At 42.9% G+C, this 27,997-nt stretch overlaps 1 protein-coding gene across 3 annotated transcripts in view; it reads right to left on the bottom strand.

The window, feature by feature from the left end:
* sema6a (sema domain, transmembrane domain (TM), and cytoplasmic domain, (semaphorin) 6A) overlaps window positions 1-26,132 on the bottom strand; it is a 70,699-nt gene extending 44,567 nt beyond the window's left edge. For 2 of the 3 annotated variants that reach the window (XM_017721835.2, XM_017721836.2), the window contains exon 1: window positions 25,865-26,132. The gene's annotated coding sequence lies outside the window, so the exon portion shown is untranslated. The remainder of the gene's footprint in view (window positions 1-25,864) is intronic. The other variant, XM_017721837.2, reaches the window with a different exon arrangement.
* Window positions 26,133-27,997: the final 1,865 nt, after the last annotated feature.

The following is a 27,997-nucleotide window of genomic DNA, read 5'->3' as shown; positions in this document are numbered from 1 at the left end:
TTAAATGACTGTTCGTCCCCTGTGAACCCTACACCACTTCAGCAATGCGTATAATCGGACGCAGTGACATCACAATGTTCACCAAACACCAAATTTTAATCAAGCGAGCCACACGACACGACCAGCCAGAGGAGATTTAATTGAATAACTGCAGACATGCAGACCACTTCTTCAACATGAAGTGTGGAGAGCTGGGCAGATAAACAAGCTGCTGTTGAGTGACAGAGGAGTAATTTAGAGTGAAGCCGGTGCCTCTGCCGGTGTGGAAACAGCTTCACGTCAGCCTGGTGCACCCGCTGTCTGGAGGAGCGGAACCAGAGAGCTGACCTGCTTGTGGCAGCAGCCGGTGGCTTTCTACGCATAACTCCAGACAAATGTCACAGCAGCATAATGATCTGATTTACAATCGATCAGCACTTCAAAGGCTTACGACTGGTGGGCGTTCCTCCTTCAGGATGGAATTAATTAAAGCAGCACTTGACGATGCGGCCTGTAATTGAAACACTGGCTAAATGAAGCTTTTTCACCCCTTCCCCAAAGAGGTTACTCTTGTTCATAACATCACAAGCTGGTAAAGGAGATATTGGTGCGGCAGAGAAAATGAAATATATATCTATAAAAATCTCTCTCACATAAACAAACAGTCAATTAAGGTGAAGTGGCTTTCAGACATTAAAACTTTTACTAGCAACAATAACTATAACACCAGCCCCCTTAATTTGACCGCGGGGTGGCGGCTTTGGTCCTTTTGTCCGATAAACCATTCATGAAGGCCCCTGACCGTTGCTTCAATCAGCGGTCTCGAGAAAGAACGAGGTTACGCATTGAAATATCAGAACTTTTCCCATTCCTGTCAATCAGCTGGGCCGACAGAGACAACCCAATTCAATCAGGCTAGAGTCGACTGCAGCGGGCTGAGAGGGCATAACAGAAATTTATTAAAGATAAGAGAGAGGCTGGAAATCATATCCTGCCTCACTTTGATCCATTTATCATATCTTGCGCTCCATTCATGCCACTGTTATTCATCTGCTTTCAATACTTTACGCAAAAGAAATGGATGACGATATCAAACGTTACGACATGCATGTATACATGACTCGTCTTATCTGTTCAATTTCCTGTTTAAAAAAAAAAAGGAAAAGTGGGAGAGTGAACCTGAACCAATCCAGTATATAAACCGTAGGTTTAAGAATAAGTTTGGGCTTTAGGTTCAAAGAGCTTCATGTCTGAAAATCGAGAAGGCGCTCTAGTGCTTCTTTGTATTGGAAAACCAAGAAACCTCTAAGGAGAAAATGTTATAAAAAATGTTATGATATTTTGTCTGCAAAGCGAATATCCTATTGCATCTCTTTAAGTGGTCAATTTTACCACTGACCACTTAAATAGGGGTATCCAATTTATTCCACAAAGGACTTCAGATTTTCATTCCAAAAAAAACAGGAGCATATGAGATTAAACAAGTGGAATCAGTTGTGCTCCTGTGTGGTAGGAAAACCTGCAACTACACTGGCTCTTCATAGATAACATTTGACACCAACTTAAATATATGGCACAGTTAAAAACAGACGTTTTTTGTGGAGATTGGATTATCGTGTTTACTGAGCACAGCAAAAACTGCTTATTCCTTAGAGCACTCACCTATAAAGTGCCTGTATTGAAGACTTCGGCAATATCACATTGCACAGACCAACGTTGCAGAAATACATTGCACATAATATTGTGTAGCCCTCCTTACAACCATTTCAGGATTAACTTAAATGCTCTGAAAGAAGCAGAAATGCTACATTCATCTCTAAGTGGAACGCATGCTGAGAAGGTCTCAATAACAAGCCATTCTACAAACGCTGCAGCACTAGAGCCCCTCTGTACCTTTCTCTGTTCTAGTGCCACTGCCTTTCTGCCAAAACACTCCAAGCATTTCTGACACTTCAAATTGTGTGGTGCGCATGGCTTTTGCCAAGGAACAGTGCTACAAGCAACAACCGGTTGTTTCAAGCAGAGGTCTAAGCAAAGGAAAAACAAAATGCTGAAACAACAGAGAAACTAACTATAGATGCAAACAATAGATGTGTCTTTCTTTTCTGTTATTTCATCAGGATCCAAGATGTAGTTGCACAGCATGTTTCAATGTGTTATAAGGCTCTTTTTTTCAACAAAACTCCTGGACGTCTTAGATTTCCAGTGCTTGTGGTTTTGGGTCAGTTTCTTGGCTCTGGACAGGTGCACTCTCCAGTCCACTGCAAACTGGCATGCTGGCCAAGGCCGAGGAGAATACTAATCCGTTGAGGTGGGGTGGGAGTGAGTAAGGCAACACTTGTGTCATTCCTCTAGGCTGGATAGTAATGGGAATTCAAACACTTTCCAATCCTTCAAACCAAACGCAGCGCATTACTTGCACTCTTCGCTTCCAAAAGGTTTGGGCAAGGATGCTTTTCTGCAACTTAGCCACAATTCAAAACGCTAAGCATGTGCGGACAAACTAAACACGCATGTCAATCCGGTACATGAAAAGCACTGTTTGAGAATGCACCTAGCTTGTTTGCTTGCGAAGACGAGACTAGTCTGCTAAAAGCTTTGTAAACGACTGAAGAAACGTGGCCCAGACCTGTGCCCTGCACTTGCAGAGCTCCTCCTAATAGGATAGAGCGCTCTAAAGACTCTACCACTGACCCTCAGCTGCTTAAGGCCAAGTCAATCAGTTGCAAAATTCCCATAAATGACATAAGAGAGCGAAATATGACTTAACTGTGCACTGCATTCAGTTTCCTAGCACTGAGTGTAATTCACAGGCAACTCCAGCTCAACCACAGCTGGTTGCTGTCTTCCCTGCTGGTCTATAAAATCTCAACATAAGAGCAGTGTTGCACACATCTGAATTATGAATTATGCATCTGCCTCCATAGCATGCAAAATGCCAAAGGTTGAAGTTGAAATTGAAGTCAATGAAACAGGCCAGGGCTGCTGTTTCCTTTACAGGGATGTAAGGAGACTTGAGCGCTGGTCTGCCTTTATCCTCCAGCAGTGCTGTCTGCATGCTCCGCGCATTGTAAGAACCTACTACATGTGATAATTGCAAGTGTTAACGCCCACGACACTAATTATGCGTGCTGTTGACAAATAACATGCGTACGGTGCATCTCCATGGAACCAAGGTTTTTGAACCGCAGCGGAAGAGTACAGGGAGCTCAAGTGCAAATTTGAAGCTTGCTTGTGGTAAATAAAATTGCATCTACACGGAAGCCTACTTCACAACATCTCATTCCCATCGCTTCCCCCCCTCTCTGTGGGGAGTTCCAATATATCTCTTTCTCCCTGGAGAAACTCCACCTAAGGGCAGATGACGGTTCTTCAATATCTCATTTTTCTTGCTGTGTCAGAAGACATTTTTGATTACCCAGACCTTATATCGGCTGTGTCATGCAATTTTTCTAATGGAAATTCCTCTTTAATTTAGTCAGTGGTGCTACAGACTATCACTGGTATGCGTTTCTTTTGGAAAGGGGAAGGGGAGCGCTATTGTCTAGCTGCAAGGTAAAGCACAAAGCAAAAATAACCACATAAATTTAATCAGGAGGATTACGCGAGCCGAAATCTGAAGTTAGAGGAGGCTGCTGCAGCCCATTTATCAGAGCCTATAATTCAGTTTTAGGCTCCAAATAATTGGCGCTAATTTGAAATGCTTGTGCTCACTGGAGAGAACAGTAAATAAATGAAACATGGAGGCTCATTTACATTCTTCTCGGCACAAGAAATGCACTGCACATAAAAGGGTATCAATGAATGTTCCTTAGAAATTACAGTCCAGAGGTAGGCTGTGTTTAGCAAGCACTAAAATATGTGCCACACGCTTTTCCGTCACAAGCCAAACATTGGTCTAAGTATTTAACATGCAAAAATTCTTGATTACGTTATTAGTTTTTGCCTATGCTAACATTTTCAGAGCACTAATGGCAGCTAGTATTTCCAGGCTCAGAAGTGCAAAAAGCCTATAGGCATGAAAACGGAGCTGATTGAAGCTCCGTGGGAGAAAGAGGGTACGGTTTTAACAGTCAGCCACGGCCTGACGAGAACCTATCTCTCCCAGGCACGACTCCTCAGACACAAAGGAAACTCAGACCTGTCAGCAACAACTCAGTGCAGATTGCCTGGTGCGAGGATTATGGATCCTTTCAGCTAAAACCCTCACCGGGTGCAAAATAAACAGCACAACTAAAGGAGCTTATACCCCAGACCTCACCAACTATATCCTGATATAGCAAAGTGGAAGTTTTCATTTTGAGCAGAAGGGGGGAAAGGCAGCCCTAAAGGCTCCCTGGTGGCAAAACAAGCCTCTTCTAAGAGTTCGCCACGGAAAAAAAGGGACGAATTCTGGCCGGGAGTGCCTTTAGGACGTTTCCTAGCAAATAAAAAGATTTCCATGCTTAGAATTATTCCACTTAAACGGGGTAGAGAATGATTTTCCTATTTGTGATGACAGCTAGCCTTTATTATACACAAAATTTAGCAGTCACATATCATCAGTATCACAGAGTGGAAAACAATTGAATGCTAGGACTGCAAATTTTTGATGCCGTTTTCTCCTCAGACTTTCAAAGTGAGACACAGGCTGAAAGTTTCAGTTACGATTTCCCTAAAGTTAAAAAAAAAAAAGAAACCTACACTGGAACAATGTTTTTCTCCATGGACTTAAAAAATCATTTAAAAAAGCACTTTCCTTGAGGCCTACCGTCAATTTCACACCCCAATTTTACATTCAATGAAGCAGCATGTGAGACAAAACATAAATTTTGCTTCCAGAATAAATTGCTTTCCCCCCTGCAGCCACCTTACTATCATAGGCCTCAAATGAGCCACGGTCCTAAGTGCCCCCCCGCATTAACATTTCATTTCTATTCCTTCTGTCGATGCAATTTATCATCGGTGACTGAACGCTGGATTCTCTATCTCAGCCTTGAGATAAGCAGACTGTTTTTGAGTCTGCTCAAGCAGACACAATATCCACAAAGATGAGCTTGGCTGCAATGAACTATCATGCCCTCTGTCATTCTCACAGAAGCAGCCTGATAGAAAGCTTTCTGTCTGCCTTTTTGTCCCCTTTTTTGTTTTAGGTTGTCAAGTGCTTTAAATCCACAAGAAAATTTGATTGAGTTAGTTGAATAATGTACAACGCCTTAATGGAATTGAAGAGCTACTATCTCTTCAGAGAGCTTAGGTTCAAATATCCACTCAACTAATGAGTCCAGCCATGGAGCATCAGCTGCTGTCCACCGCCACACTAGCCTGTATATAAGAATCGGAGTAATACCACACCCATAAAACTGGCGTAACCAGTAAGGCTCAAAACATAGCTAATGCACCCCTCAGTCTGGCAACTGGTATCCCCATAACAATGAAATCTGAACATGGTGTATTATTATTATTGGGGCAGTCGTGGGCTGGAGGTTAGGGATCCAGCCTTGTGACCGGAAGGTCGCCGATTCGATCCCCAGAGCTGATAGTCCATGACTGAGGTGTCCTTGAGCAAGACACCTAACCCCCAACTGCTCCCCGGTCGCTTCGGATTGGGCTGCCCACCACTCCGGGCAAGTGTGCTCACTGCCCCTTAGTGTGTGTGTGCTCAATATCGTGTGTGTGGTGATTCACTGCACGGATGGGTTAAATGTGGAGGTGAAATTTCCCCGTTGTGGGACTAATAAGGGTCACTTAATCTTAATCTATTAGCGTCAGGTCTTTGCATTAAATAAGTAAGCCTGCTCATCTACTGATTTGATTAGATGAAATGGGAGAATGAAAGGGGAGATATTTCTAATTCTAGATAATTCTTCAGATATTTAAATACTTTCACTATTAACTGGTGATGACGTAAACAAAATCATTTAGGAGTTGTCTAATGTGAAGTGTGCCGGTCTAAAAGTGTATAAAGTCAAAATTGCTCACAGTGGTGGTGAAGGGAACCAGACGTTTGAAGTGGTTAAAGGCTTTAAAAGCAAAAAGTTATGACATGAAATGGTTAAGAATATGCTATCTGATGCCTGAAACATTGTTTTAGGGCTGTTTTGAAAGACGGTTTTAGGCCTAAAACGTATTTTTAAATCCATTTATGGCAGAAAAAGTACATGCACTGTGTTGTAAGGAAAAATTGTACCCAAAGAAATCTTTTTTCAGATTTATGATTATTTTACCATGATCAACACATAAAACACGTAGGCTCACTGTTCATTTTTTATACAAAAATCTCTATATTTCTGATGTAGACATGGTCATCCCTGGTTCCTATCACTACAACTGTAAAGAAATCCAGGTCAGTAAGTTTTTCCACAATGAAATACTTCACATAAAATCTCTGTGATTGAGTTATAAAACTCTGGGAAGGTTTACGTCTCAGCTATTTAAATAATAGTATATTACTGTTATAATCAGATGAAAGGGCCTTGTTAACCTGTAACTTCTGAAATTGATGGAAATGCTCTATTAATCTCACATTAAAGACTGGAAAGTGCACATTATGATCCAAATATACGGCTGCCTAAGAAGCATGGATGAATTTAATAAGACTATAAAAGAAAGAGGTCAAGAGCAAGTAGTTCACATTAATCGGGCTATAAATTATATAAAATGCATGCAAAGAAACAATGCCTTTACAGAACAAACGTAAGCATGGGCATCGGCCAGCTGCACTGAAAATATATAGCCCTTTCAGTTTATATTCAGAGTAACGCTGAGGGCCACTTCAAGTATCTGTTAACCAAACGTGGTGGAGAGAGCCATATATATTCACTAGTTGATTTAACAAAACGGATGGATGAAGAACTCAAATAAGAGCTTGCATGTTTTACAGAACCTGGCATATATAGTTTAGAACTTGCAGCAACAGATTCCTGCATATTTTCTCCCAAAAGCAGGTCTAATGGTTGAACACCATTAGTCAAAGAGCTGCTTTGACAGTTAGTGAATCAGAGATGAATTGAAATAATAATAATCTTAAAAAAATCAGGAGGGCATTTCCAAACTTTAAATTACTGCAGGGTACAGTATGGAGTATTTCAGGTAAATCCCCATTGGAGTGGCTCATTGAGGGGATTAGAGGCAGCTTTGCATGGAGGGCCTTCAGATACGGCTCTATCTGCTGAGAACAGAGCCCCCCTCCAGCCAGCACTACAAATCAAAGTCTCTGTTCTTTTACTTCTCTCCACACGATTAGGGCCACCTCCGTAATGGCAGAATCCATTAACATTTTCAGTCGGGACCTATCGCCAATGTTTAGTCATAGAACGTTCTATTTTGGAGATTTTTTCGTTCTCCGCTCATCCAGAAGCTCCACTTTTTTTCTTTTTTTTTTTTTTTTGCAGTAGGCCTCATGTGTGAGAAGATCCTACACAGTGACTTGCAAGTTGACTCAGTGAAGTTATGGAGGGGTAAATGAGTCCATGGGGTGGAGGAAGTGGAGCCTTTTTCAAGTTGAAACCACACAGTTTGGGTTTTATGTACGGAGGGTATATCAAAGGATCGGCGGTTTCAGCAGCCGATCCTGATGGGAGACAGAAGCCTGTGCCTGAAGAACAGTCGCTAGAGTAGACTGTGAGTGAGTGTGTGTGCAATCAGAGTTAAAGGCACCATTGTCCTCAGTCCCCAGTTAAGCATTTAAAAACGAGGTGACGTGGTTTGCTCCCTCTCTAATCAAGGTTTGACATAAGCTCATTGAGGGCAGTTCCCTCAGCACAATCAAACCAGCTTGCTGCACACAAGCCAAACTGTAACAAAATACCACCAGCAGCCCTGACGCTGATTAAGACTCATTACACCACGCTATGTAATGACTGAGAGGGCAGGGAGACACAATGCCTTTCATGCCACATGGCTTGATACCATGTACACATGAAATCCCTTCGAAAGTCCCAATACAACGAATGGCACTGGCTGAAGGCGCGGACGCTGTGAAATCCTCTAAAATATCTCACCATAGGGTGGAAAGAATGCATTTAAAGAAGGCCTGCTGAAATGAGCTGAATGAAATCGCTAGGTCCACAGCCATGATGATAGGTGCGCTCACTCATATTCAAAAGGTAATCTTGTCCTAAACCATCGCGATTCCTGTGAAACATCCCACTTGACTCCTCCACAAAACAGGCAGCAGCAGTATTGAGGGGGAGGCCCTTTCTAGGTTTATAGCTCTCCTGGGCCCGATAGCCGGCCGCCTCAACGGAGCTGCTTTGCTCGGTAGCAGGCCCAAGGGGAAAAGCCTACAGAGCTCACAAAGCATCCCTTTCAACCCCCACACAGACCAACAGCATTGAGGCTGGCTTCCACAAAACCACCTGTGTGGCACAGTTGATTCCATGGCCCAAAATAATCACACTAATCAAAAGGCGCAACCTTGTTTTTGAAGTTTTAATCTTTAAAGAAAATAGACTGGTAACAAAAGTGAGGCCGGCACACTGCTGCTCAATATTTTACATGGCTGTATTAAATGTAGCTCCACAGTCGCAGAAGTAAAAAATGTACTTTCCGTAGCGCTCACTGCAGATGATAGTGCTTAACTTGGATACTATTTCTGACTCGCCACAGAACTCAATTCAGGTACTGATAAGTAATAAAACCTAATGGCTACTAGGTGAATAAACCTGAAGATGTTCCAAATATGTAATCAAATCATTTTCCCAATGATTCTTTAGACATCTGGTTAACATTTACAACTTCCAGGTATATTGGTTTATGCTGGGGATGCCCAGTCCTGGTCAACGAGATCTGACTCTAATAATGAGATGCCCCCTAAAGCGTTCATTCCTTGGATCAGGTGTGTTAGATTAAGATTGGAGCTAAACTCTGCAGGTTGGTAGATCTCCAGGCTCAAAATGACTCACAGAGATGCTCTTATTCATTAGGTTAGAGTAACTCAAATGAGCCAATCTTAGGAATTAGAATAAATTTATTTATTTATTTATTTACTGCATTTGGCTGATGCTCTTATCCAGAGCGACTTACAATTGGATCATTTTACACAATCGGCCTGTGGGAGGAAACCGGAGAAGCCGGAGGAAACCCACGCAGACACGGGGAGAACATGCAAACTCCACACAGAGAGGACCCCGGTCGCCCGGCCGGCGAATCGAACCCAGGCCCTCCTTGCTGTGAGGCGACAGCGCTACCCACCACGCCACCGTGCCGCCACGCCAAATTGAGTTACTGGGTTTTGCAGTAATTCTGAAGACTGTGAGATTAAGATTTCCCTACATACAGACCAACATGGGTCTTCAGCATCTGATCTACTGACTATGCATCTTGAATAAATAGGTAAAATTGTGTTGATATCTTATCAAGCAATGACTCTCCATTAATGCTCAATTATGCAAATGTTGCTACACAACAGTGGCTACCGAAGTCTCCAATTTACTGCATGCATACCAGATTGCGTGTGACAGAACATGTTGGTGGGAAACTCCTTTAGAACCAAAGATAAAAAGATTCTGGACAACATCTGACAGACTCTCTAAGGAATGGAAAGTAGAAGATATCATGCAAATTAAATGAGATAAAAAGACAAGCCAGCCAAAAGAACAACATGCACCCAGTACAAACCAGTAGACAAACCAGCATTTTTAGGCCAAACTACACTTTAAGCATCTTACTGAATGTACTAAACTGATGCTAAGCAATGACATCACGCTACACAGCTTATTATCACGTTTAATCCTCATGTGACTTCACTCTAACACCTAAAAAGTACAGCAAATAACACTGATAGATTCCAGATTACATGTAGAGAAGATGGTTCAAAACCTTAAATGTGTTGCTTTAGGCCATGTAATATGTGCGAAGTCACAACTTAATAACAGATGTAGAGCGTATGAAATGTTACACAGCCAGGTTGATTCCCAGATTCAGCTAATTAGAAGTCATAACACCTTTTTCGATCAAGCCCACATCAAAGCTGCTTTGGCTTTAAACCGGAGAATGAGTGAGAGAGCTTGCTAAAATGAACCTGTTGTAAACCCATTTTGCTGCCTCTGAATCACCAACCTTACTGAAGTCCCCTCTTTTCAATCTCCCTGTGTGCGCTTCTAAATGGCAAGGCGTTAATTACCTCAAAAACATTATCCCTCAGTTAACAGAGGGTCCTAACCAGGGCAAAATCAATAGCCAGTATGTTAAAGACCCACTAATGTCCATGAGTCCATGATTCAAGAGAAATAATGACCTCTCTTTTTGCTGTCTCAAAGCACAGTCAAACACTGTAGCAGCAGGGGGAATCGATACGGAGCTCATAGAGCGCTTCCGACAACGTCATCGTCCTTGTTCGGAGATGAGAATGTGGAGAGGTGTATGGAACCTATGCTACGGGCTGGTCATTCTGTTCTACCCCAAACAGTGCACCAAAATAAAAAGCAACAGAGTTGAAGTGTTGCAAGCCATGGGAGAGCAAAAGAGGGGAATAAAGGAGGTCTTCACACACGGATGCGCAACTGGGTCAGAGATAACTTGTTGAGGCCAACGACTGGGATGATTCGCTCCCGTGGTCAGCAATAGGGCTCCCCTGGCTCTTCCCACAAAGGCATTGTTCGGGGGCGGGGGGGCGGGGGGTGGAGGGTCTCCTCCCTTCGCGCTCCCTTTCTCAGCGCCCAGCAAACACGTGATCCCTGCTGACGCTTTTGTGGGAAAAGCCTTAGAAAAAGGGCCCTGGCCAGGCCCACCAATTAGCCGAGCCCCATGGGGTGACATGGCGCATGAATAGAGTAGCCCCCACAACGGTCGCTACACCTACAACTTCCTTTAGTCTGCGCAAACCGAAAAGCTCTAAGTTATCTGTCATGGTCTTGGGCTAGTGTTAAACATGCTGAATGGGTCTTCTGCCTTTAAAACCACCAGCAACTGATATTCCTCAATGACCTATTAAACGGTACATCACAAGATGGATTTTACACATTTGTGGGATTTAAATCAGGGCTATACAACGCTCAAAGAAATCAGTCAAATGGGCTCAACCCCAGCATGCCTGAAGAAACCAAGCCTGAAATCAAATGAGAGGAGCATGCACTGTATAAGCAGCAGTGCCGTAGACTGCTGACCCACGTGTTGCGGTCTTACATAGCCACCTCCGTCATTCAGAGCATGAGGGCTAAATGGGATTACAGGTGGATTTGCTCATCAACTGCCAAGCAGCAACAACAAAAGTGCGTGAACATTGTATAACACAAGCAGGTGGCAGGCAAAAGCCACGTTGTTGTTATGTGCTACTTTTACACACTTTGTGTCCACTTATATAGACCATTCTAATGAATTAGTTCAAACTGTGGTCCCACAGGAAAACTCATTTAAAGCAGCTAAGAATTCAGACCTTACACATTTTCAATGACTATGTTATGAACTTTTTAAATTCATGGCATTAAATGAGTGGCATTAAATAAACATCATAATGTTTAAGGTGCTTTCTAGTGGGAAGTGGCTGTCCCAAATCCTTAAATTCCAAGTAGTAAAAATAATATGTAATTTATTAGTTATTTATTTTTTTTTATTTCTTTTAAAGAATCTTTATTTGCAAAAGATTCAGATTTACCATGAGTTTATTTTTTAAATTAAAAAAGTTTATTTAAAAAAATGCTGTCCCACATTCATGTCACTACTGAAACACAAACCATTTAGTAAATAGGCGGGGCCATATTTTAGCCACACCCCTGTATTTTATAGCAGGAAAGAAGACTGCACCACTGTCCCTCATGGCCACATGTGGAGCAGGTAAATTTGAAATAAATGTGTCCCAAAGTCTGAACTTTTTAGTATTTAATGAAAAAAAATGTTTTCATGAAAAATTTAGAATACAGTGAAAAATATTAGCTGTGTTAACTAGTCAAGTGCAGGCTGGTGTTTTAGCTTATGCTCAAAATTACTCGTCACTACCAAAACATTTGGTAAGGTCCCAGTAGTGTTATGAGTGTTTTGGTAGTGACAAAATTTAGTCAGTTGTTTTAATAAAATTAACATAATTACGGCACAGGGTCAAAATTCTTTTAGTCCAAAATCTGAAATGTGATTTCGACTCTGACTTTGAAGCCATTCGTAGAGTGATCCATGTAGGTAAAAGCAGTCTGTTTCCATCCATCCATCCATTTTCTAAGCCGCTTCTCCGTCAGGGTTGCGGGGGGGTGCTGGAGCCTATCCCAGCAGTCTTCGGGTGGAAGGCAGGATACACCCTGGACAGGTCGCCAGTCCATCGCAGGGCACAGACAGTCACTCACACCCAGGGGCAGTTTAGCAGGTCCAATTGGCCTGACTGTATGTCTTTGGACTGTGGGAGGAAACCGGAGAACCCGGAGGAAACCCACGCAGACATGGGGAGAACATGCAAACTCCACACAGAGAGGACCCCGGTCACCGGGCTGGGGAATCGAACCCAGCAGTCTGTTTCTGCTACTGCAAATTAACATCTTTATATAACACACAAATACGCAGCACAGACGTAGCAAAATGTCAGATGCTGCCACAAAAAATGTTAAATCACTGACAACAAAACGAACCAAACAGACTAACACAGGGTACATTTTAGCTGAGTTTTCATGCCTTTACCACATGATGCTAAGCTGTTGGCTTCCGTGTTGGCTTCTATTCCATTTCAAATTCCCTCACCAAAAAACCACATTCACATTCCCTTAAAGTATCTGGAGGAAAATCTATAAGGCAAACTATTTATCCTGGTCACATTAACTATATTACATGCTACAGAGCTGCTTGGATCATCCTAAGAACCTTAGCATTCTGTGGCATTCTGGCAAGGCACATCACCCACAGCATCTGAAAATATTCCACCAGATTTGGACTTGACCTCGATCTGCACAATCTTTGCAAGTTCGCAATTCACCCTTCTAGTCAGTCCAAAATAGTTCAGTGGTCCCACTGCAATCAAGCCAGAATGCCTTTAAGCGAATGAGCAGCTTACAATACAGTCATGCAGCTTTCCATTCAGACGAGTGTGAGCTTAAAGTCGATGAGCCATTTGCTGGCATAGATGCTTTGCACACATCCTGAAATATAGTTAATCTCTCTCTATCCTTCATAATCATAATAGAGAGGGCTTAAACACACACTCATAGAGATGTACACTAGGACAGAATATTGCACACTGACCTTGATCTTCTTTCCCTTTCACCTACTTGTGCTATTTTATTTACTGTGATTCAAAGCCAGAAAAGATCTAAACGTGAGGTTACTGCTCCCCAGCCAGACCAGGCTTCTCAATCAACAGGGTTGCTAGGTTAGCTACAGGAAAACAGGCTACAATTCCACCCTGTGATGAAGATATTCTCTAACCAGAAACATTAAGCAGATGGATGTTACCAAGTTTCATTAAGTCTTTGAAAAATAGTCCAGCCGAAATGAATAGCAAGAGTGTCTTTTCTGCCTTTTATAACAATGTGAGAAGCACTAGGCTTATCTGCATGTACGGTTTCTGTCCTCTCAAAAAATAACCCGTTACTAGTGGTGTTGATGGGTTTTTCTTTCAATAATTGGATTGTGCAGCATCGGCTCAGCCTAGAATTTGTGGGTGCCGCTCAGAAAGTGTCCTTTTCGTCAATTAAGCCGCCTGTAACTTCAAACATGCAGTTCTTCGCTTCGCGGTCTCAGCCTGTTCAGTGTTCTACTTCAGTGTTGCCTGCGATAGATTAATGACTCCAGGTTACCACAGCAAAGACATTTTAAAGTCGGAGCCTGAAAGCCAGTAAGATTTGAATTCCACTCGTCCAAATACCAGGAAAGCTTTCAGTCAGCAAAGTCTGTGAAGGTCCCTCTTCTGATAAGGCTTTGCTGTGCTGCTTTCAACGTAAGGGACTAGACAGCCTGAATTTCCTGTGGCCTCCAGGCTCCTTGACACACACACACACACACACACACACACACACACATCTCTAATCTGACATTAACAAATGAGATGATGTTCTTTAGTTGACACATAGTGAATGTAGCATGTAACCAATTAATTCAGTTTGTATGAACTCCCATTGGTTCTCCACAAAGCCCTGGAGCCCTGAGCCACATTCTCATGCTCTTCAACTGCTGCTGCCACTTATTTCTACTAAACTCAATTAATCAATTCAGATTAACACAATCTGAACACAAAGTTGAAAAATCCATTAAAGTTGCATTTTGTCTCATCTGAAAAACAGTTTTCCCATCAGCAAAATTCATTTTGGGGTTTTTTTCCCCCCTCCCTGTCTGCTTGTTGACGACATTTTGCTGCCATGTCATGATTGTTCTTGACATGCCATCCATTAAAAACACGGAAGTTCAAAATGAATCCAACTCTTGTTATCTGTTTAATCATTAGACAATGGTTTTTATATTAACTTGAATGCCAGTGAAGCGGACAGTCTCTGCTATAATGAAGCACTCCCTACTCCCCCGACTGCCTCCCTGCACTGCCCTCTCCTCTTTTTGTTGCAGGGTCAATTAAGCCACCTAAACACTCCACACTGTCACATTCCATACAGCGGGTCGCGCAATGAATGACTACTTTCATTAAACCAACTGGGAGAAGCAAGTTCAGTAACAATTACCATATGGAAACTGTGGAATAATTTACGAGCTTCATGGTGCTCCCCTGGTCCTGAGCAGCCTTCATTCGGACTGCATTAATCTGAAGTCTACAGTAAACGCTCACGCTCGTATCTATTGAGTGGAGCAAAGAGCCTCGCTATCTTCTGAGCCATTCTACTGTCACATTCTCTTATGCAGAGATAGGAACATTATAACCAGAAAGCTTTCGGGCTGCTTCTTTTTAAGAACCCTGGTTCATTCTCAAGTTTATTATTATGGGGGTTTGGGATCGTGTGATAGATCTCATTCAATAACTCCGTCATCTACAATTCCGTATAAAGAGAGGGTGCACTGCAGCGCAGACTCTGTTATATAGATGTGGAATGTTTCAGCTGCTCATTTGACACATTCGGTAGTTCATTCTGTTGAAACAACCCACTGAATGTCATACTAGCTCAGTACAAGGAAGGATTCAGAGCTGCTTCCTCTGACTCACCCTGTTCTTCTCATTGACACTAGAAATGGTCTCAAATCTAAGCCCCTGAATCAAGGCTATACCAGAATATTCAGAACAGCAGAACACTAAGTACAGAGAGTAAAAACGCATGGTTGAGTCGGGTGGAGAAGATTCAGCTGTGTCAGTTTTAGAACGTTAAAATCAATCATTATTGATTAATTGCAAACTGAATCAAATAGGGGTGAAATTTGAGGTCCGACGATGACGCATTAGATCATTTTCTAAAGAATCTTGATTGAAATGAATTATTCTGTGGTCAGAGATTTACACCTTGAGTAGTCCAACACGACACCTGCAAAGCACTCCCAAGTCTCTATCCAGTATACATGAAGTCTCCATGACATCCGACCAGAAAAACCCACAAAACCTGATCTGCCTGATATCCCTGAATCAGACACCCGTAGGTCTAAGGGGACACCGGACCCAGCGCACATGTCCAGGCGTCATATGATCTGTTAAAAGACCCATTAAGATACCAAACCTGCAGCTGATGCCACACCCCACCCAGCGAGGCATGCACGTAAAGCCAAGCAGCTGCCCAACCATTGTGTGCAACTTGAGTTCCTACCACCCCGACATCCGGAAAACTCTGTGTCATTGCTGTATACAGAAAAGAACCCAAGGCAAGAGCCAGGATCTAATGGACAAGCGCACCCTGTCACAACACTTATGTTGGCTATCTCTCAAAATACTTTTAGGCTTTTCTGTAAGATTTTGTGACTTCTACTAGGGCAGAGACGCCTTAATGAGATTTCACTCGGACCTTTATTTTCTTTACACAAAAAATCTGAGTTGCTTGGTATTTGATTTGAGTTCTTTCCATTAACATCAGGTCCACTGAGATACTGGAAAAGGATGAGCAACTTTTGGATGGAACAATAGTAATGTCAAGTGAGAAATGAGTTATTGAGCGGCGCAAAATTGCCTAAATGTGCCCGCTGAAGACTTTGGCTCTTGAGGGAATGGGAAGAAGTTGTTTGTGAATATAGGACAAACAAAGTATCAATGGTTTCATTGATCAGAATCTCGGTTACCACTCGATAACCTCCAAAAACGTAATACAATGCATCTGTGCGAATAAATAACCATCACTAATGGCTATAAAAAGCTCTTCATAGTCAGCTGCATAAAATCAATACCTCCAAACCACAGCATCTCCTTTAGCTTCAACGTGTGAAAGCAGGAAGGCCGGAGAACCTGCAGAGGGTAATAGCCTTCTGAAAATATGGTGTATCATAAACTCTGGAGGACATATGTGAATGGACACAACAGTTACAAAGGTAAAGACATGGCTATAACTGTCAGTGAAGACAAGCAGACCAGACACAAGCAATGAAGAAATTGGGGCTTCACGCCTAATTTCACTCAAACAGCACTGTCAAACCAGCAATATAATCTCTCAGGGTGTCACATCAGGCCGTACTGTGGATCTTCCCTCTGATTTGAATGAAGGCCTATAATTGAGCTTGTGTTTTTGCTTGCTTTTTGATGGATCTGACTCAACCATCTGAAAGATAAATGGAAATATGACATATGGAAAGCTGACAAATTTTGAAATTAAAGCAACTGTTGTGCCAGTCAAAAGTATTTTGCCCAAAACAGCGCATTGTCTGAAATCGCTCTAACCTGCTCCAAACCCACAAGCCTATGCTCGTTCCCCACATATCGTGTTGCCCATTCAAAGAATATGCTCAGCCTGCATAAAAACAAAAAACGCCTTCGTGAAAATCGTGGCTGGCAACAAAGAGACGAAAGACATTCAACACAAGCAAGCCATCTTATCAGCTCGACTGCATGAAACAATGCTTGTTTTAGATACGCTCCCTCTCATTTGAACTAGCAGCTGGCCTTGGACGAGTGCATCTCAACAGAGGGCTACGGAGAGGAGCATAAATCCACAGAGCCCTGAGGGAAGAAGATCAAAGTCAGGTGGGGAGGAAATATTCCAGCAACAATATGGCTGGATCTCTTGCACTCTCATATGTAGGTCAATTGCTGCACAGGAGCTCTGCATCTGGATAGCGTTCCATTCCTCCTGATCCGGTTACCATGCATTAGCTCACATAAAACTAGCATGTAGCCAGACCTAGCCTGGAGAAACCCAAGACGGTGGATGCTGATGATCCATTGCAGCGTCACTGAAACAGATGGAAGCGTTCTGAGTTGCCTACTCAGCACGATAGCATTATGAATGGAAGCCAGGCAACGGGAATCTGTAACCCCAAAATAGCATTATTATTCATGCAAAAACAAACACGACACCAGCTATCCAAATACCATGGTTCAATGCCTAATTTACTTCTGCTGACAAATTGTCTCCAAATATTGCACCAAACGCATCTAGTTAGACCTTTTAGATCCCCCACAGGGCAAACGTCACGAAACCCTCTTCTTACATTACATTTCACTGATTTTTTTGTGGCTCATTGACGCAAACTGAGAAATTCTGTGCAAAGTGGAGATTCTAGATTTTCACCTAACACCACGTTTGGGACGAAGAAATGTTTTATAATCTTTTAAATTCCTGATACACATTCAGCCTTTTTGTAGAAAGACGTCTTTTCCATTTTTGCCATTTTGCTTTGACATTTTATTAACATTGAAACAATCAGAAACGATCAGACTCAGACCTGTTGATACAAAGTATAAATCAAATCTAGATGTTATAATTACATAACTGCGCACTTAATAGGTAACAGTTTAACTTTCATTTATTTACTAATCATTTTGTAAATTGATCGTATGGTAAGAGGACAATAATAACTCCTTTCTCATTTCTACGTGTTAACTCGGTTTTAAGATTTAAACCTCTAAAACATTTTCCTTTCAAGAAACGGTGAGCAAATGAGCTTCAAAGTATAAGTATATCTCCCCCAACACTCTGAAAGGTAGAGTTTAAAGAGATCTGTGCGAGACAGATCCACTAAATTACTGAAGAAAAGAAAAAAAATCCAGAGGAAACTTGATGGTGGCATGAATATGCCCAACAGAGCCCTGCTTGTTATAGATCTGCCCCCGATTCTTCACGTGTGGTTCCTCTTGCGGTGCAGGAAGGAAACAATGTCAGGCTGTTGAGCAGGTCCTTTGAGAGTGATGATAAGTGCTCCTGTCTCGTTTCTATACACCAGCCTGACGGAATAGCAGGCCCTGAACACTGGGGGCCTTGTGGTTGTGCTTGTGTTACCAGGCACGCGACACCACATGGCTCCAATTTGTTCATTAGATATGTAATAAATGTACACAAAGGGCCATTATTGTTAAACTTTTACTGACGAGGCTCTGAAAGTTAAAACTTCCCCCAGGGTAGCCGTGCACTTAGTCAGCCAGCTATGTAACAACCGCTGGAACAGCTGCTTAGTTTTAAGAGTAAAGTTTTGGACAAAGCAAAGGTTTGGAAGCAAAGAACAGCATAAAGAGAAATTCTAAAGACTATTAGAGTGTGATTTGCTTACAGTAATTCCTTCAATAAAAGCCTTTTGTCTGAGATGAACATCAGGGCTGCCTTACGTAAATTTGTTAACACTTCGGAAGAATGATATGCAAAGGCAAAAATTGAATTGACTGAGATAATCCATTCTCCTCAATCCTGTTACAGCAGATGCTTCTTAACGTGACGCAATCCCCCACAATATCTGACAATCCTCCAAGAGCCACATCGTTCTCCTCCAGCCCCACCTGCAAAAGGCAGAGGGTGATGTAACGGCACCCACAACTGCATCTTCAAAGCCACGGAGAAGCATCCAACATCCCTGAGGAGGGAAAAAAAAAAAAACACCTGCCCTTATTTTGTTACTCTAACGGGTGGCCTATTCAGGAAAGGTCATAGATATGAGAAAGACACAGTGTAAATCATGTAGGGCTGGACTGCAGCCCGGCGGCACTGACAATGACAAGGTTCTTTATACAGAAGTGAAGCCACATGAAAGGCACAGGAGAAAGTCTCATGATTACAGAGCTTCTGTCTGTGCTTGTTCGTTGTCCTAAAAGTACAGCCCAGAAAAGCAATGTTATGATGAGTTACAGCAGCAGCACAGCCATTAAAACAAGACAAGGACAACCTAAGATTATGACCGATGCACTCAAGGGTGTAACTAGTAATTCGGTCCATTTTTATACAAAAATCGACACAAGTATGGAATAATAACCAACATAATGTACAACAACAAGCATTTGGCAAAGAGACTCTGCTGCAATTCCATTTTGTCTTGAGGTGAGTAAACAATCTATGACAACCCTATCCACTGGGACAATGTTGCTGTAAGATGAGGCATATTCTCAGCTCCAGACCTTGCGCTACATAGCATCATTTACACTTCAGGGACTCACATCCGATGAGTAGGCTCGCTTCAGCACGTCTTATAAAATCTCTGCCAACCAGTGATGCACGCTGTGCCACCACACAGGCAATATAAGACTCATCACCACATCAGTGATACTGAAAAGTCTATCTGCTACCGAGTCAATGGGGCAGTTTCATACTGTTTCCACGAAGGAATAAGCTATAACCTATTTCACTAACATCTCCCAAAGTCAATCATACTAACAACTGCAAAGAATTAAGTGGCAGGTGGAAGTTCTGAATTGAATCTTCTCTGTACGACAGACATCTGAATCCAGCTGCCATCATGCACCATGATCACACTTCTGTCAGCATCTTAGCTAGGTTTCTAGAGAGCACGGCATGTTCGCTACATTAAAGATCATGTACTTCACTGTTCAGTGCCTGGCATTTTTGTTGGTTATCGTCTTAAACTGAAACTCTAGCACTACCTGGAAGTGACAAATTACTGCGCAGTAGCTAACATCACTGAACCCGACATCCACCACTTTAACAATCAAAAACTTCAGGTCTAAATTCTTTGCTCCTAATTTGCCTTTGCAGGCTTGCTTGTAGTCTCGCAGGCCCAGATGTGGTCTCATGACAAAAATACACATCTGTGGTCAACTTGTAAATTCTGGGGGCTAGATTACACTGCTAACAAGAATGCACTGCCTCTAAAACCAGCTCCAAATCCCTGTAGTTCATGATCTTTTGGCGTCCAGAGCACACTTGATAACAGTGGGGGCAGTCATGGGCTTTGGGGGCAGTCGTGGGCTGGAGGTTAGGGAACTGGCCCTGTAACCGGAAGGTTGCCAGTTTGATCCCCAGTGCCGACAGTCCATGACTGAGGTGTCCTTGAGCAAGACACCTAACCCCCAATTGCTCCCTGGGCGCTGTGCATAGGGCTGCCCACCGCTCCGGGCAAGTGTGTGCTCATTGCCCCCTAGTGTGTGTGTGCTCACTAGTGTGTATGTGGTGTTTCGCTTCACGGATGGGTTAAATGCGGAGGTGGAACTTCCCCGTTTGTGGGATTAAAAAAGTATCACTTAACCTTAACGAGCAAAGTAAGCTAGCTAGTGAAATGTTAGCATTAGCTAACAGAATTGTTTCCCTTGGCAAGTAACTGCACGTAATGTGTTTGCATGCGTGACACACATATACATGCTTAGAGCTTTTTACTCGATACTTTTATATGTGGTCCTAGATCAGATGCATATCTGATTCCTGGCCATGTGACCTCAGCGAGGACGCTCAGACTGGAATTCATGTGTTTTTATCCACCATCATTCAGTGTTAAAAGGGCAGCACTGCCTAACCTGAAGCTGATTCCAGTAAAGACTACAAAAGCAAAGCATTTAACATTTTTGACCCTTGTCTTGCTCAAAAAGTCTGAGTTGAGCAGCGAGGCTTGTAATATACATGTAGCAACTGAGGAGCACAACGACGCCTCCTGCTTTGAGCTCCTCCTTCAGAGGCACTCGTTTAGAAATTTCACTCTCAGTTTGTTCCTACCCTAATAAGTTCATGTTTCCACCCACATTCAGCCCAACATTTCTCACGGGTGTTCCCAGATGTGCATCAGCCTCTGATGGCTAATCCTCTTCCATTACGTATGGCAACCTGTAACCACTGAGTGTGAATAGTGCGCAACGTGCATCATGTTTTGACAGTTGAAGCACGTCATTCAGGAATAATTAACAGTACACTATATCCCACTGCAATTCCCAGGGTGAACACACTACTTATACTAAAAGTGGCTTCATCACTCCGGATGTACTCGATTTGAGACACAGCTATGGTGTCATTCGCACATATCAACACCTTTGGGCAATCCTCCATCTAAAGGGCCTCGGTGTGATCGAGAGCACTCGCTCCGTTTTGACACTGTCATATCCTGTATATTTCAGAGTGCCCTTCTCTTGCATGTACGATAAGGCTTTCCATGTGCCAGTGGAGGCCACGCTGGCCCCTTTAAGCACACTCTCTGCTGGAGAGGCTATTCGGAATCGCTGGCCCCAGCAATCTCCTTGCCAGCCCCCTTCCTCCAGGCGCCCCGACACTGTCTCAGGCCCTGAAACTATGGCAACGGAATAAGAAAGCACTCTCCATGATTAATAGATGAGAGAGGCCGTGCCAATCGCGCTGGGCCTGGGGACGGGACAGATGTACTCTCCCTCCTCGGCGACTCGCCGCCTCACACCGCCGCGGCATGCTCAAAGCCTGGCCAGGCAGAGGAAGACGCACCTACAGAAAGCCACGGCTAAAACTCTCCTGGTAGGGCTGCGCGGTATCGGTAACTGTTATCTCTGCAATACTTGTGCTGCAGAATATAAATTACTAAATGTTTATATGTGTGCTGTGAGCTTTCAGGCCAACCACACCCGACACTCCAGTTGCATTTCTGTGACTGTCCGCGTGGATCAAGACATGCACATGATTTGTCAAATGTAAATCATTCTGGTCAAAAATAACGAAGGACAATCTAACCATGTCACATCAAGCGTTCACTAATGTGTTGTCAATTACATTTCAATTGTATTGTCCAGATTACTCAGCCATTCCCTTTTAAATGCTGGGAAAGAAAATGCGGAGAGAGAACATTTCACCTGCTCATGCGCCAGCAACAACACCGAAGCAAGCCTTGAGAGGCGGCCAGTGCGAACAGGGGAAAACGCAGGCCTCATGCTATCAGTTGACCATGGCTGTGTTCTACCTCAACACGGTGTGATTTAATACAGGGATATTTACTTACAAAGTGACACAACTAAATCAAGTGACGATGAATCAACAAAGCAAGTCTAGAACAATGCTTACCTTTTACACTGTGTTTACATGTTAGCAAACACAGAACCTGTAAATGTAGGCTTTTTTTTATTCGCCTTGTTTTCAGAACAACCACTATAATGACTACGACAACGAATTCAGCCAATACCCTGTACCCTTAATAATGACATACAGACCTCAGGCAATTATGAAAATACTTTAAAGTATTTAAAAGGCTTTAAAGATCGTGGGCACCTGCCTAGTTTTGATATCAACTGTCCATTTGATATTCAACTGTCAAAAATGACAAACTGCCTCCATACCTCTTTGCAATGTACAGAGGATGAGGACCGTATTACAGTTTCGAACATGGTTGGTTTTCTTTCCTTTATTTAGGCTGGTTGAATTTCAAAAAGCAATCTTATCATTAACATCACAATGAAACCCTTAATGAGGAAGAAAATCCACACACGCACACACACACACACACACACACACACACACACACACACACACACACACACACACATACACACACACACACACACATACACACACACACACACACATACACACACACATATCTCCAACGCCAGAAGACTGTTCTTTTAATCCATAGCCAGGATTCAGAGTGAGTGGGTTGGTGCGCCAATAATGACAAGATAGCAAGTCGACACTAGTTCTACCCATCTGTATACCGCTGAAAGAAAAATGGTTATTTTTGTTCACAGCAATGTTCATGATCAGTGTAAACAGATAGTGGAACATTCATTTCAGGATTATAAACAGAAATGCTTAGTAAAAAAAATTACCTGAACATTTTATTTCTCCATATATAAGCCTTAGAATACAATATGCACGACAACTGCTCCAATTATCCCACCTCGCTACTTCTACCACCCTGACAGTGGGCTTATAAATAATACATGATCATGTAAATGACATGAAGTCCAAAATTCGTGCGACATATCGACAGAAAATCTGAAGCCATGATTTACACAGGCTCACTTATCGCAACTGAGTGTAATTCATAAGCATGCATCAATTATTCAGGCTGAGCAAATCTGCCTGTCCTTGACAGAGAAAATATAAATACACCACTGCAAGGAGTGATTCAAGCCCACTAGTGTGACAAATCCACATCAGTCACACACAATGGCAGTCTTACTGCCATTGTTGAGGAGAGAAGATCAAATGCCTCACAGAGCATCGCTCTATATAAAAATAACAACACCATTTTTTTTCCATCCCTTCGAAAAAAGTTCACACAAAAACAAATAATATTGTCTAAATAAGAAAATTGAGAATGTTTTCAGATGGCTGCGATTCAGAAGGGAAACTGGATGAAGGATTCCACTCAGTCACTCAGTATTATTGGTGCATTCAAGGGTGAAAATGAGAAAAAGAGCTTGGCTTGGGTAGCAAATGGTATCACAGTGCTTTATTCTTATGTTTTGTTTAAATACAATATAATCCTCCGTTAAAAGACTTCATTTGTCCATAAATCATTATTGAGTTACATTTTTATCAATAGGAAAAAGCATTCATTTCAGAAATTCATTCGTTTCAACTCCCTTACCAATAACACACCCAGCAAAACGTCCTTTTAAATACCTCAAATGCCACTTGAACCACACAAACATGACAGACATGGTCAAATGGACTGATTGCTCACGGAGTGTCACCAGATCGCAAGCACCCAATCTGCCCTTTTCATACTTGCAATATAACTGTACTGGTAGGTGGGGATGATACAAGCCATCTGGCAAGCTGATAGGTGGGATATATCATCCCTGCGGGTCATGACCATGAACCTGCTTTTTTTTCCCCCCAAATCGATTCCAAGAATTCAAGTGAGTCAATATCAAAGTGTGGGCTTGCTGTGTTACATGAAATCCACTGTCAAATACAGCAAAAACAAAGCATAAAGCACCAAACACAGTACTGGGAATTAATGTGCTTCATTCACAACAATCCTCAGAACATAACTAATGCACCATGAATTCATTTGAATACTTCATTCAACTCCCTTTTACCTGCCCTGTAGATTTGTTCCTATATAGTTTGTAGTCCAGTACATCTGTGCATGTAGGCTAATCTGAAAAGAGCCTCTGACTTAGGACATCATTTATATTTGATCGACAAGGCACAGAAAACTTTCCAAGCATTGTCATACCTAGGAACCCGATTAACAACGGAAGAGACTGCAAGCGAAGGGAAAAGTGAACATTCACGGCCAATTAAAATCCCATGGTCTAACCCATATAAAAGCCTCTTTGAGTCATGTGAGTGCAGGGCTACACTGATAGTTTGGGAATCTTTGCATGGCCGAGGTGGCAGCTTGCCATCAGAAGAAAAAAAAAAAAGGAGCTGAGAGAGCGGCGGACAATGAGCTTAACAAGTACCATCTAATGCCTCGCCATTAAATCCGTTACCATCACGTTCTCGGTGATCAGCGCTGCACTGAGATGTGGAGAGTCATGAAAAGACTGAATGGTTTCATCTTAGGCTTTGTCATGATGTTAACTGTGCAAAAACAGATGCTCCGTATTGTTCCGACCAGGCAGAAGTCTGGACCGTTCAATGTGGAGTGCGTGGCTGCTGAGGACAGAGCTGACACGGTCACACCCTAAGTGACCTCAGGGGCCAAAGGCAACTTCAGCTGGTGACCACCCCCCTGTAGGCCTTAATCAAGACCACATATGAACATTCCTGCACCTGTAACCTTGATTTAGGTGGTGGGGGGGGGGGTCCATACAAAGCTTTTGTCTTCTCTGGAAGAAAAGCAGAATGACTGAACTGCGAAGCAATTTCCATCTGCCCAGAACTGCTTCTACTTTAAAAGGCTGTTTTGGGTGGCGCGGCTGTATCCGTCTGGGTCCGAATATTTTGAGAAAGCTTACGAGGTTCCAGTCTAAACAGTGACTGTAAAACAGCAGAGAAACGGCGAGAGCTTAGATTTTATTTCTGGCTGAAAGCAACCAAGCTAGCTCATTTAACATTTCACTGAACAAAACACAGAGCCTTCATCTCAGACGGAGCGGCAACATCCACCAATTACCATTCATCTGAGAAACAGAGCCTTGTCACATTTTTTATGAACAACTTGCACAATTATATTCATACTGATAACACATATCATACTGATATTAGAGAAATTCAGCTGCTGTTATGTTATGTAACCCAAGTCCCACCATAAAATGTAAAAATACATATTTCACGGGCAACTTAAAGGATGTAAATATAACCTCAAGAAATCTCCAGGCCATTCCCCAACACCTGAGCTCTCATACTGTACCCTCACTCTGCTGGCAGCCCTGTAACGCCACACACACACACACACACACACACACACACACACAACAGCAGCAGGTGTAACAAAGCTAAAGTTCATCACACAGCAGAAGCTGAACGGCAGTTTTCAGTAACTCGGTTCTCACGCCGTTACTCCAAGGCGTTGAAGTTTACGGGAGTGACGTCAGCTCAGGCTATTGCACAGCAGCGCGCTTGAGCGTGTAAATCCGCCTAACACCTCCACGGGCACATGCGAGGCAAAGTAACAAAACAAAAGCTGTTCAGTTGAACACAAACGGGGACGTTGGAAAGACGTATCGCCTTATCGCGGACCACTCAATTCAACGCACAATACACAGCATGCGGATAAATCAGCAGTCCCCGTTAGTGTGGGCTACTTTCCCATAGCCGCCGCCGCCGCCGCTCCTCTATGGGTTACATACCGTGTCAGCGCGCCCCTCTTCACATCGGAATATCCATTGGAAATCCAAGTATCGAAAAAATCCGTGAGCTGAAACAAAGTGCGGCTCCGACAGAACTCGTCAGCGAATCGGTCCGAACCATTCGTAGCTCCGGAGCACCAAAGCGGCTGCTCATCCTATTTGGAGATGAAGGCTTCTCACCAGCACGCAGCTCTCCCAGCTGTCACCCGCTACACACTGGGAGGAGCCAAAGCGGAGAGCCGAGTGTGAGGAGCGGGCTCTTTTGTTTACTAAGCGAACACACACGCTCTCAACTAGTGAGGGCAAGTTCGATTCAGTTCACTGAACCGATTCCGTCTCAAGGAACAGAACGCGCCGTTGATTCACAAGCCAGGTCAACTTTGTTTCCATCTCCACGATTAAATTAAGCACGGCGAATCTAACGCCGCTTGTTTCGCTCACAGACAAAACATCAAAAGCAGAATGACGCCGGCTGCTGGAGCTCAAACTGTTAAAGTCGTAGATTCAATGTCAGGTTTTATATTACGATTCTGAGAGGCAACATCTTGAAAGACTTGTGTCGATTAGGCTTATTCAAACCCTTATAATAATCTTCCGCACGCCACACGGACGCAGGCATTGAGAAATTTATGAGATAGAATAAAACCCAAATTCAGCTGGACTTGTGAATCGGCGCGGCCAATTTGTTAAAATGAACCGATTCAAAAGACGACTCGTTCACGAGTCGCTTCGCACAGCGTCTTCAACGGCTAAGCTAGTGGCGCCCGTATTGTTCGGTGCTTTTAACTTGAAGAAGGCTGTCGGAATTAAACGTGTGTCTGAAGTGGTCGTTTTCGTGACGTTTCTTTGCCTTTTCGGCTAATTAGACAGAGATACGCGAGTTCCCATAACAATGGAGTGAGCCACGTTATGAATGAAGGCTATCCGAGCTAACCCCCACAGCCCTGCCGCTACAGCCCCCCAAACAAGACGAAGACGAAGCGACCTGAGGGCGAGGCCCGGGGCCTACGCGTCTTTTGTCTGTTGGGAAAAAACACCACGCCGGTGGTCCCGTCATGTCCAGACACAGGCTTTATAAATCGCCCCCACCCCCGTCTGAACCCCATGCCGACCAGTCGTCACTGCTGCACGGCTTTGGTCCGAGTTTATGCGAAAGTCACGCGGTTAAAACGGGTGCAGGGTGACTTTCAGATGAGTTGGGCTGCACTATTAGATTTTTCAGAGAACACAACACGGTGATTTACTCCAGAGCATTGCATGAGCTCATTAGGTTGTTCACGTTTCCGACCTAACCTCATCAGTCAGTAGTCCCTCTGTGATGATTAAAGGGCTCCTCTTACCATATGTGGGGTGCAATTTCTTTTGACCCTACAAAAAAAGAGCAAATTCAGAAGGTCATCACTTCAGTCCATCAAGCCATGCTTTGTCGCTCACAGACATTGCACTTTAAGTTTCATTCAGTGCTGCTATATAAATAAAATATGCATTGAGGTTATTATTTTTATGAATAATGAAAACAACATGAACAATAATGGCAATTATAGCCATGCATTCTTCTTCTTCTTATTAATATTTATTGGTAATTGCAAGAAAACGCTGTGGATTTATACGTGTGTGATTTGTCTAGTTTACTGTATTCCCAGATCTCTTACTCAGTATGTTTTTAAGAGCACAACTGTTAAAATGTTCAGTTCAAAAATAAAAACAAGACCTGCTAGCAAGGAACATTCTCAGTAACAGCTCAACGAAAAAAATGAGAAACAGAGGAACATAATTTGGAGTTTACCTGCATTCTGTATGCACTGGAAAAGCAATACTGAAGCTTTATTGTTGTTATTATTATTATTGTTGTTGTTGTTGTTGTCGATGATAATAGTAATAACAACAACAACAGAAGTCATCTTTATAATTATTGCTTTGTTTTTCCTTATTTTCATTTCATTTCATACATTTGCAAACTGATTTTAGTGCAGTTAACTCGTCTAAAGTTTGGGACACCTTTGCTTGTTTGACATGCTTTTGGACTTGTTATAATGAAAATCTCCACATATGTTGATTTCATCAATGAGAAGCAGGCTGTTAGTTTGTAGTGGCAGAACATGGGCCAAACTAAAGAGGCTGTTCTTGGGTTTG

Source organism: Pygocentrus nattereri, chromosome 28, assembly GCF_015220715.1.
Source record: "Pygocentrus nattereri isolate fPygNat1 chromosome 28, fPygNat1.pri, whole genome shotgun sequence".
Classification (NCBI taxonomy): domain Eukaryota; kingdom Metazoa; phylum Chordata; class Actinopteri; order Characiformes; family Serrasalmidae; genus Pygocentrus; species Pygocentrus nattereri.
This window is presented reverse-complemented; position numbering and strand designations above follow the sequence as displayed.